Source organism: Pinus tabuliformis, chromosome 5_1 (genome assembly GCF_031772625.1).
Source record: "Pinus tabuliformis cultivar Carrire ecotype Pingquan chromosome 5_1, CPIR1, whole genome shotgun sequence".
NCBI classification, from domain to species: Eukaryota; Viridiplantae; Streptophyta; class Pinopsida; order Pinales; family Pinaceae; genus Pinus; species Pinus tabuliformis.
The window spans coordinates 640,219,050-640,231,660 of record NC_142305.1 but is presented as its reverse complement, the minus strand read 5'-3'; the positions used below and the strand labels follow the sequence as shown (position 1 = coordinate 640,231,660).

General features: G+C 39.2%; 1 pseudogene; it reads left to right on the top strand.

The window, feature by feature from the left end:
• The first annotated feature begins 9,345 nt into the window (after window positions 1–9,345).
• LOC149166611 (pathogenesis-related thaumatin-like protein 3.5 pseudogene) lies at window positions 9,346–10,364 on the top strand (annotated as a pseudogene).
• Window positions 10,365–12,611: the final 2,247 nt, after the last annotated feature.

The window sequence follows — 12,611 nt, the reverse complement described above, 5'->3', positions numbered from 1 at the left end:
TGATTGAGTCTCCAGTTCTTAGAGACCTTTTCCGGAGCATGCCCCAGCTGATCCTCTTGACTGAGTTAATGATTAACTGAGAATCCGCTTCCACAATCACATTGTGTCAATTATCTAGAAGCAAGAATTATAAACAATGTTCCATAGCCATAATTTCTGCCATATTTTTGGTGGCTTTTCCAAGATGGCCATGGAATAAAACCAAGATATTCCCTTTTTCATCCCTTAAAACTCCGCCATGACCCGCAGTACCCAGGTTTCCCTTTGAGGCTCCATCAATGTTGAATTTTAAAAATCCTTTGGGAGGAGGATGCCAAAATTCAAGCTCTGAATCTTTGAAAAGATTCTTCCCTCCCATGCTTTGAGGAATCAACCTTTGTAGTCCAAGATGGTATAGAATCCTCCATTCAGAAGTCGAGGGAGGATTCACAGGAAGATTCTGGACAATGGAGCTTACAGTCTCTTGTAGTTGTTTTAGGATCTAATTATGAAGGAACAGGCGTGGTTTTTTTTCCTTGAAAATCCTGTTATTTGTTTCTTTCCATGTGTTCCAGATTATGAAGCTAGGAGTTAGAGCCCAGGCAATGCTAAGAACTTCATTATTCATGAAATTGCTTCTCCAAATGCTCAGGGTGTTGGTGATGCTTCCAAGGTCTCTGTCCAACTGCTGGAATATGGAGGCAAAAGAATCCCATAACTTGGAGGGAAAGGAGCAGTTGTTGAGAATATGCTCCATTGTTTCCTCTTGCATTTCACAAAGCTGGCACTTGGAGGGCCCCAGAATACCTCTTTTCCTAATATTGTCCCAAGTCAAAATTTTCCTGTGTTGCACCAGCCATGTGAAGAGTTTAATCTTCATCCAACCCTGTTGTCTCCAAATTCTTTGCCAAGCTTTATCCGGAGCCTGGGAAGCCAAACCAAGGAGAATTGTTTTGCTTCCTTAAGATTGTAGGCGCCCTCATTGTTATTGCCCCATCTGAGCTAGTCATTCCCTTTGGAAACTAAAATTTTCCTTCTATCTAACTCTTGCATTATTATATCAGCTTTGTATTTTAAGGGGTTTCCATTTCTAAGATCAAAATTCCTCCATTGTCTCCACTTTCCTGCATTGTTGGTTCGATCCCAAAAATCCTTAACTTTGATTAATCCTTTAGCCTCTGTCTCTGCCTTCAGTTCCTTTAATTCTTCTTTTAATAGAATGGGTTCCTGTTGCCATCTATCCTCCCAAAATAGAGCTAAGTTTCCCTCTCTAATTTCCCAGAAGCCATTCTGTTGAACTAGACATCTATTGTCCCAGGCCTTGTTCCATATGTGTGATCCTTTGATATTACCATCCATTCTTATATGATCCTCACTAGGACATGAACTGGCATATTTTTCTTTCCAAATTGTAGCCCATTGAGCCTTTGGTTCTTTTAGCCAGCACCACCATAATTTAGCCCCTAGAGCTTTGCTTAGAATTTCAGGATCATCTAATCCTAGTCCTCCATAATTTCTGGGTTTGCATATTTTTTCCCAAGCTACCAAATTTTTTCTTTGCTTCCCCCTTTCCCCAGAGGAAGTTTCTTTGAATGTTTCTGATAATTTGCAGAACTCCTTTGGGAGCTGGGAGAACATAAAGAATAAAAGCTGGGATTGCTTGTAGAATAGCCTTTGTGAGTACTAGTCTACCTGCCAGGTTTAAGGATCTAAACGTCCATTTTCTGATTTTGTCTTGCAGTTTGTTAATAATTGGATCCTAGATGCTTTTTTGTAGCGGCTTAGAAGTAACGGGTATCCCAAAATATTTAGAGGGAAGAGAATCTCTTTGAAAGCCCAGAATTTTGGCGATGTTTTTTTGAATGGCAATATTAGTATTAAAGAAAAAGATCTTGGATTTGGTGAGAATAACTTCCATACCTGAAGCCTTAGCAAATTCATTTAGAATCTATTTGAATGCATGAGCTTCTTTGACTGTAGGGATTCCTTGCAACATTGTTTCATCCACAAACTGTTGATGCATCCACGCCTAGCCCCTGTCAGAAAGTTGGAGACCTTTGATCTTACCAACTTCTTTGGCATGATTAAAAGATCAACCCAGTCCTTCCATCATAAGGATGAAAAGAAAGGGAGAGAGTGGGTCCCCCTGTCTGAGGCCTCTTGAGGGAAGAAAAGTTTCAGAGGGAGAGCCATTAACCAAAATAGAGAAACTTGAGGAAGTAACCAGGGCCATGATCCATCTTACCCAGTTGTGATCAAACCCAAACGCAATAAGCATTTTCTGGATATAGTTCCAACTTAGTTTATCATAGGCTTTAGCAATGTCCAATTGCATGATCATACCAGGCTTTTGATTGATAGTCAGAGAATGAACCACCTCGTGAGCTTGAATAATATTGTTGAGAATTTGCCTTCCTTCCACATAACCGGCTTGTTCCATAGAAACCAGAGATGGAAGGAGAGGTTTTAGTCTGTTGGCTACCACTTTTGATATTATCTTGTAGACCACATTACATAAAGCTATTGGTCTAAACTTATCCGGAGTCTGAGCAATCTCCTGCTTGGGGATAAGAGCAATGAAAGAAGTGTTCAGAGCTTTCAAAATAGTTTTATTCATCCTGGAATCTTCTACCACATTTAAAATATCCTTTTTAACAATGCTCCAGCAGGCCTTGAAGAAATCAACATCGAAACAGTCTGGGCCCGGTGCTTTACCATTTTGCATCTCTTTGAGCACCACGCTGACTTCCTCTTCGGTTACTGCCTTGTTGAGGTTGAAATTGTCCTCATTGGACACCAACGTAGGAATGTGTCTCGTGAATTTCCTGATGGAGTTCTCTCTGTTATAACAAGTTTCTTTGGCAATGCCTTGAAAGTGCTTGACGAGAGCTTTTTCAATTTCAGCATGAGAGTTGTGAAGAATGCCTCTCTCATCCTTGATCACTGCAATTCTGTTATGAACTCTGTTCGCCATTGTGGATCTATGGAAGAAGCTAGTATTTTTTTCTCCCTCTTTGAGCCATTGAATCCTAGATTTTTGCCTCCAAAATATTTCCTCTTGTTTGCACAATTCCTCCCATTCTTGATGGTATTTGGTGACCTGCTCATTCCTGATTTCATCAAGGCCATCTATGATAAGGGCTTGATTGAGTTCCTGCATTTTTCCTTCTACTGCTTTTTTGGCTGCAAAAATGTTGCCATGTTCATTCTTGTTCCATTCCTTGAGCTTAAGCTTAATGTGTTTTAGTCTTTTTTGAAGAAGGAACATATTGGTGCCTTGGATATTCAGATCTTCTGCCCACCATTTAGCAATATTACTATTGAAATCTAGATGAGAGAGCCATATGTTTTCAAAGTGAAAAGGTCTATTTCTTGGAGTACCAATACTCTGCACCTCCAGATAAATCGGCCAGTGGTCAGATCCTCCAAAGGGTAGGATTCTTGCTGAGATTTCCTTATTATTGAGCATGAGATCCTCAGATATCATGAATCTGTCCAGTTTTGAAGCCACCTGAGACTCTCCTCCTCTTTTTTTGTTCCAAGTAAAAATTCCATTACTGGTTGTAATGTCCACCAACTTCATCATGTCTGTGAAAAACTGAAACCTCAGAGAGTCTTGACTTTGAATTCTAGTTCCACCTTTTTTCTCTGAAAGCGATTTAATGATATTAAAATCTCCTCCCAGTATCCAAGGCTTACCTGCATGTCTATCCCTTAACTCCTCCAGAGAATCGAGAAACTTTTGTTTTCCTTCCACTCTTTGGGGTCCATACACATTGGTGATTAGATAAGTTTCCTTATCTCCGACAGGCTGGATGCCCACTGAGAGATGATCTCGAGATGCTTCAGCATCTAAAATTTCTATTTTCTTAGGGTTCCAAAGGGTGAGAATACCTCCTGTTGTATTCTCCGCTTTGACTTCCAGAAAATCATAGTTATTGAGCCACTTGCTGTGAATCTCTTTTAATTTATGAATGGAACATTTGGTTTCCTGAATGAACATCACATCCGGATCTATTTGTTTCATTCTGTTACTAATAAATCTTTGTTTCCTTTTACTACCAAGACCTCTAATATTCCAAGAAGTAAACTTCATTATTAAAGATTCGTGAAGGAGTAGCTGGTTAGATCTTTCATCTTACCTGAGCCTATCATTAGCTTTCCACATTCCATCAATAGCTCGTTCTGCTTTTTCATGCCTGTTTTCTTTCCTGGGTTTCTGAGTGCTAATATATGTATGGGTCTTACCATTTTTACCCCCTCATTGCTCTACTTTTCCTTGCTCCTTTGCCTCTCCGGTCCTTTGTTTTGGGTCTTCCATAAATATAGTTGCTGGACTTTATTGAACTCCTTTGGAGGTAAAGAGTCTATCCCCTCTTTAGTCCCTTCAATCAAGAAATCTTCCAAGTCGAGATTCTCTTTCTCAAGAATTTCCTGTAGTTCTTGGTCCTCCGTTTCCATCTCACTAGGGGTCATCTCCTGATCCATTTCTATTTCAGCATCGCTCACCATCGCTTCTGTCTGCAGAATATTATCTGGTGTTTGTTCCTTGTCCTCTACTTTCTTTTCTTCCATTAATTTTTCCCCTTTCGTCTAGTTTGCTGTGTTATCTTCTTCTTCCACTTCCAAGACTCGGAATCTGTTTTGGCTGGTTTGTTGTCCTTCATATTTCTGTGCTTTTATTCCGTTCTTGTATCATTTTCCTTTGTATGCCATTTTGTGAAAGCCTTCGGAGTCTTTCATAGCATTAGCTTTACTCTTATTCTCTATTTTGGTGAGAGGGCAATCCCTGAACAGTTGTCCATGTTCATGACATTTGCGGCATCTGAACAGAATATGTTCGTAGTCTATGGTTTGAACCCATTCTTCATCATGAACTTTCAAGATTATCTCATCTAGAATAGCTCCAGAGAGATCCATCTCCACACAGATCCGAGCAAAGGAAGTATACTTTCCCCTCCTAGTGGCTTCAGAAGCTTTAACAAACCGGCCTAACTTATTTCCTATGGCCGTTAATGATTCTGTTTGCCAATAATCAAGCTGAAGATAATAGAGCCTTACGCAAACCGGGACTGAAGTAAAGGTCTCACGTTCTAGGACAAAATTCATGATTCAAGGTTGCATATAGAGACCTGCAGCGGCAAAGAAGTATGGCCCACCTTCAAAACTTCTATCCTTGTCTTCGATATTCGCAAAAACCACGGTAAAGGATCCCTTTGAACCTAAGTGTAGGTCAATGTTTCCTTTTGGTTTCCAGTGGTACCTTATCCACATTTGTAAGGCTTTTTCAGTGGGCCATAAACCCATGAATTTGCAGATGATTGCATAGGATTGCATATATTCCCCGTGTTCCTATAGACCAGGCTCATTTAACGTGGCTCTGGGAGTTACTGCAGCTTTGGGCTTACATGGGCCAATGTGTGCTTTGATTTTTGTTCCTCGTTCCTTGTCTTCTTCCTCATTCTCTTTAATAATACTTTTCTCCTTGGAATCCTATCCATTTTATTCCTCTTCACTGTTCTTATTCCTTCCCATTGAAGGTCCTCTGTCATTTTCCATAGGTTTTTTTCCTTTGATGTTCACGGCTTGCTTGAAGGAGGGAGTGGAGCTCCCTCCTCTGCGCCCCTCCATGAATCGTTGCCTCCGCAGCAACTCTGAAACCCTGCTATTTTTCCCACCTTCGCTCTCGACGTTGCTGCTCCCACTCCGCACCCTCCTCATCATTCCTTCTATCTTCATTACACCCTTAAGACAAAAATTGATTTTTTATTCAAACATTTGACATATTTTATGTGAAAAAATAACCCTAGAGAAATCTTCATTACACCCTTAAGACAAAAATTGATTTTTTATTCAAACATTTGACATATTTAATGTGAAAAAATAACCCTAGAGAATTCTTCATTACGCTCTTAAAACAAAAATTGATTTTTTATTTAAATATTTGACATATTTAATGTGAAAAAATAAACCCAGCAAAAATATAATTACAAGCACGAACAAAACTTATCATAGCATGGATTTCATGATTTATAAAACTTACGTGATAGAATTAATGAGCCCGCTTACTTCCAATCATAGTTACCAAGTTCGACCGGAAAAATTTGGAAATTCGATTGTTCGATTCGGTTTGTCGAAAAATCGTCATTCCAAGTTCGGTGCAGGGCGAACAATGCACATTTCAATGAAAAGTTATAGCGTCGATTCGAAGTTCGGTTTAGGATGTATACGAAAAGTTATATTGTCGAATCGAAGTTCAGTGCAGCACTAGATCATACAGAGAAAACAATGCACAATTCAATGAAATTTTGGAGGCAATCGAAATTCATATTAATATATATTAGGCTTGGGATGTATATCGAATTTTATCACATAAGGTACCCTATTTTCTTCCTCTCTCATGCTCTCTATGCTTACGTCACGCTTCTTATTGTTTGATTCTTGGCTAACTATTTTTCTTTCCAGCCGTATTTATCTCTCCGACAATTCATTCGTTCTGTTGCTAGGGAAATCTACCTACTTCTAGAATAGATAAGAAAGTTATAGAATATGTTAGGGGCTATGATATATAGCCAAGCTAAAAAATAGGTTAATAGAGAAGTTATGTTTATAAAGGAGAGTATTGATGTATGTGTTATTTTTAATGTATAAATTAATAATAATTTAAATAAAAATAGGAAAAAATTATGATTTTTTTTTAAGAATTTTGAGTAAGTATAAAATTGTAAGATTTATTTTATTATATTATAAAAAATAAAAATTATTAGTAATATAAAATGCATATTATTTGTATAATTATTTGTAATATGAAATTTGTATAGAAATTTAATTTATTTAATATCAAATTATATAATCTATAAAATAGTTAGTTATATGAATGAATACAAAAAATTTAGTATTTTATTATTTTAAATGTAAAACTATAAGCTTTGTTCGTGTATATAATTTTATTTGTCATAAGCATTTTTTAACAAGTTTTTGAGGTTGTCAAAATTATAATTTTCTATTTCAATTTTTTAAAATATTGAAAAGATAATATATTTAAATAATTGTAAAAAATATACTTCCAAATTTGTTCATGTATTAAATTTTAAGCAATCAAATTTTCTCTGTAATCAAATTGGAACTTTGTAACATGCTTCCAATAAAATAATAAATCCATTTACACCACATAATCCGCGCTAGTCAATCGAGCTCCACGATCCAAGTTCACATCGGTTACACGCATCTCTGTCCACAGAGACTACAAACTTTCAATGCAACTCTCTTCATGATGTGGCTGGGCTCTCCTCTTTATATGTGGGTTGCCACCACTAGGACTACAACGACTACAAGTCTGCAACAGTTAGAAAAGAAAAAAAAGTCTCGCAACAAATCTATTCAACCATGCTCGGATACCAACTGATGGTGATGTACCACGTCACGCAAAGGATATTAAAAAACATTGATATTTACAAAGAAAGTGTACCCTAATTCTCAATAAATTATATTAATTAAATCAGTCCCTATTGTAATATTTGGTGGATAAATAGTTAATTTTTATAACTATAATAACCATAACAAATGTATTATAATTATATTATAATCAGTTAATTAATTTTAACTATTTTCTAAACTATCAACCAATAAATTATAATTATAATTAGTTAATTAGTTTTAACTATTTTCTAAACTATTTCTTATAATATATCTCTAATCATCTTTCACTGTTTCTTGAGGCTATCTTCATGATTCTCTTAACAAATTTATTCATCATTACTTTCACTAGCATTCCAGCATATCTTATTCATACTTTCTCTCATATTTCCCCTATGTTATTTCTACTTAAATTTTTAGAATAATATGCATTATCACATTTTTCATTATATTATTCATTAAACATTACAAACAGAAATTATTCCTTCATAGCTTTTTTTAATGACAATTTTATATTAAACTAATGCCTTCTCCATCTCTACCTTTGTTATCCTTTTGTATCGATCTTTCTTGGTCTTAGTCAGTTTCTATTCTCTTATTCCTCCATCTTACACTAGCTAAAAATCATATAAAAAAATCACCATCCCTAATTATCTAGAAAACTACTCATGTTTAATTCATCAACATATATTCTACTGCAACTTAATCATTTTTTATTCTCATATTCCTCCATCTTACACCACCCAAAATTCATATAAAAAAATCACCATCCTTAATTATCGAGAAAACTACTCATCTTTAATTCATCAACATATATTCTATCGCAACTCTACATACATATATTAATTATTTAGTTCTCTTTATTTCTTAATTCACTCCTAACCCTCATATTGAATCAGTCGTCATTCTCTTTAATTCTTAATTCACACCTAACCCTCATATTGAATCAATTGTTTTACCCAAAACCAACCTAATTAACTTAGGTATTCGCACCAGGTATTAGAATTTATAACTTATCATGATTAAATATGTGAAGGTCAAATTTACACAAAATTATTGTTTTACCTATCCTTGTTGACGTTTTTAAAGTTTTTTAGCTATAAAAACAAAAGTGGAACATCAAATTGCAGGGGACACCGACCACATGCATACAGTCTACTAAATGACGAAGCAGGGATGGAATTTGAAGTTGTGATTTTCCATCAAATACAGCCAACATATTTTTTCCTCCCAGTCAATAATTTTATTTTGTTTTTTCATAGAATCATAGAGTCTGCTATATGACGAAGCGGGGATGGAGTTTGAACGTGTGATTTGCCATCAAATACATCTAACATTTTCTCCTCCTAGTCAATAATTTTGAAATTCCTGCCTAATGGAAGGTGGACGATTTTACAAAATATTCCACGAATAATAAAGGTGGACAGCAGCCAGATTTGACGAAAAATTCCCGGAGTATCTTTTACGTCATCATCCAAACCATGTAAGGTGATGTGTTATTGATTTGTATTTTTGCAATATAAACACTTTTTCAAATCCACAGGTAATGTTATTTGTTGACTACTAATCTATTTTTTTGTTTCCATATCTAAACACTTTCAGATATTGGCACTGACTTTAATACGCAAGCTGGACCAGAGACTTGCTGCTAGGCGGCGGTCCTGGTTGAAACCCAATCCACCGTTCTTATCCACCCAAATCCTATCCCATTTTCCTCTGTGTCTTCATGTCACACAGGACTTCGTCGGTGGACTCAGCTATAAATATTGGCTTCTTGCTTCCCCATTATAGATATTCGCTCTTTGGCTTTCATCAATTCTGCTCCGATGGTTTCTACATTCATGGCTTTGGGTGGGCCGAGCGTAGCGTACTTGGTGATGATGGCACTCATACTGGGTAAAACTCCTATAATAAATTCACCCATGCTCCTCCTATCTAAACATCTCACCGATGAGTTTGGGATCATTATTAATTTGTTTGTTTGTTGTTGCAGGGTGCAGTGGAGTAAGCGGGACGACGTTCACACTAGTGAACAAATGCAACCAGACGATCTGGCCGGGCATCCTGGCGGGAAATGGGGCGTCCCTCGCTGGCGGCGGCTTCGCCCTCAATCCGAACCAGTACTCGCCGGCGCTAGACGCACCAGTCGGCTGGTCCGGTCGCTTCTGGGGCCGCACAGGCTGCGCCTTCGACGCCGCAGGCAAGGGCTTCTGCGCCACGGGGGATTGTGGACGCGGCCTCAAATGTGAGGGTGCCGGTGGGGCTCCGCCTGTTACGCTGGCCGAGTTCACAATCGGTGGTAACGGCAACAAGGATTTCTACGACGTGAGCCTCGTCGACGGCTACAACGTCCCGTTGAACATCATTGCGGTCGGTGGCACCGGAGACTGCCGGGCGGCTGGATGCGTCGCTGATCTTCTGAGCAGCTGCCCGACCGACCTCATCATCGCGGACAAGCAGGGGCGAGTGATTGCCTGCAGGAGCGCGTGTGACGCGTTCAAGCTTCCCGAGTACTGCTGCACTGGCGACCATAACACCGCTGCCACGTGTCCTCCTACCAAGTACTCGAAGGTTTTCAAGGCCGCCTGCCCGACGGCGTACAGCTACGCTTACGACGACGCCAGCAGCACTTTCACCTGCAGTGATGCTAGTTATACAATCACCTTCTGCGCGCAAAATTAGATCGTATCAACTTCTCTGTTTTTCTGAGTCAAAGTCTTTGCGGAGGTTTACTTACACTTGGCCTCCGCTGTCGTGTTATTACTCAATAATTGCATTACCTTTCTCAGGGCTGCCGACGAAGGGGTCTTTCTGGTGATCGACAAGCCTGTGTGTTGTGTAGTGTAACACATAATTTTCTGCACCTAATACCTTAGTTATTATATATTACTTACTATAAGAAGGAGAATGAATTATTTGCACTGTTATTAGACTGAATATTGATATTGGAAAAGTTTGAATTATTTGCACGCACTGTCCCCATTATGGAACTGAACATTGATATTGCAGAAGTCATGTGAGTAATAGTAGTCATTTCATGGTCCGCATCGCGTGACTACGACTTTGAATGTGATGTATTTGAATGATACCGAATCGCTCCAATTGCATATGGATGATCCTTGACGTGAAAAAATTGTTCACTAAATCTACCGAAACATAATTCGTACACAGGAATCGCCTCACGGGATCATCATGTCATTACATAATTACACAGAGAAGTTCACCATGGCTCTGGACGAAAGTGACGTCATCGATAGTCAGAATCCTTTCTTAGATTTGTTTCGCTTTGAGTATGTCATCCTGCAAGGAATTCGTAAGAATTTGCAATGCATCCTACCTTCGTCTTGACTCTGCCGGGCCGTCATGCCTGCCACATTAAAAATTTCTTCCCATTCTCTGGTCAGGCCATTTCATGGCCTATTCTGGTCTTCTCAGCGATGAAGGGCCAGTCTCACAATTTGTTTATCATTTGGCCACCTTCAACCTCCCATGTTCGCATGCTGGTTTTTGAATCCCAAATGGCCTCCCTGGTTTACCATCATGTTTTAGTTTTCTCAAAGGATTCTTTGATTCCGCAGAATTCGTAAGCTATATTAATGCAGTCTCAGGTTCAATGCAAATCACTGGTTGTACTTTAGTGGCTACATTCCTCAAATTTAAAACTCAGCTCTATCCCAATCGTTGAATGCCTTGGGGTTGTTAAGCCTCGCTAGGGTCTTCTCTCCCTTCTGTTAGAACATTAATCACGCCTGATCGTATGACGGCCATAGTCAGCGAGTCATCAATGTTAGTCGGCAGCAAGCGGCGGTAGTTGGCCATTGTTGTTGAACCATAAATGTCAGTTGGCAGATTGCGGCCATTGTTGTTGAACCATAAATGTCAGTTGGCAGATTGCTGTAGAATTTACGGCTATCTATGTGTATAAATTTCTATGTTTGTTAATGCAATGATAAAGTTCTTTTCATGAGTCTTCCGTGTTTCTGATATGGTATCAAAGCCGAGGGTTTCGTCTTAGTGTTTTTGATTTGGTTTCGGCTTGCTGTGTAGAGAGCGTGAGCTCTTGCTGCCGTGGGAAAGCAGCATAGTGAAAGTTCTTGTCGTGTGCCACTGTGTTGGAGAGTCCACAGTCGACAGAGAGAGTGATGTTGTGTTGTGAGAGAGTGAGCACAATGTTGTGTGGAGCTCTAAGCGATGTTTGAAGTGTGATAATGATAGAGTGCGAAGGAGGGCCGAGCAAAGGCTTTGAGCCTTGTCCTTGTTTTGAGTTGAAGCAACTATGTTTGAGAGCCGATCTGTCATCGTGCTCCCTGGAGGCATCAGGCATATGTGTGTTGAGCTCCGTTGAGGCTGTAGATGCCATTTGAGCAGTGCTGCTCTTATCGACACAGAGTCCAAGATTGGTTTGTGTGGGAATACCAGATCCAGCGTAATTGTTGGGCGTTGTTGGAGAGAGTCTATTGTTAGCTGTTGAAGGGCTTGCCACATTGTTTGTGCTGGCTGTAAGAGCGCCGAGGGCTGTAGATGCCAAGAGTGGCAGAGTTGCCAGCCTGCTAAGCTGTGCCTTCAGCGCTGTCTAGAAGTGTTGTTGTCTTCCTATGCATAGAGCAACGTGAGGGAGTGTTGCTGTCTTGCTAACCTGCACTCTGTGAAGACTAGTGGAACGCTGAGGAATTATTTTGTTAAGCACTGACTTTGATGTGTGGAACTTTGTCTCCTTTCTTATGTAGCCAAGACACAGGGTGTTGTTAGCTGCGTTGAATTGATTGGCATGTTGCGGTGAAGAACTGGAGACTGCTCCCAAGTATTTTGTTTGTGTGCAACAGTGTGTGATGTTTGTGACAATGTAGCGCCAGAGGGGGTCAGAAATGTAAGATTCCCTCTCTAGAATGTGAAGATTAGTGAACCTGTTTGTGCCTATTGTGGACCACAGCATCTGTGGCTGTGTTAAAAGAAGAGTGTTGTGTTAAGAGAAGGAGAGCTCGTTGTTGGAAAACGCTGATCAGAAGAGTGGGGCAGCGAAAGTGTGGTGTGCATCCGGGGAAGTGAGAGGCAGAAGCCGAGAGGTGCTTTTCCAAGAGTGGTGTTATTCTGAAGTCAAAACTTGCCAGAGTTTAGGGAAAATTTAAGCCTAGCTGATATGTCTATCTTTTTAGACTTTTTTAACAATGATCCTTTCTATGATTATTTTCCCGAGAACCCATTTGGGTTTGGCAGTA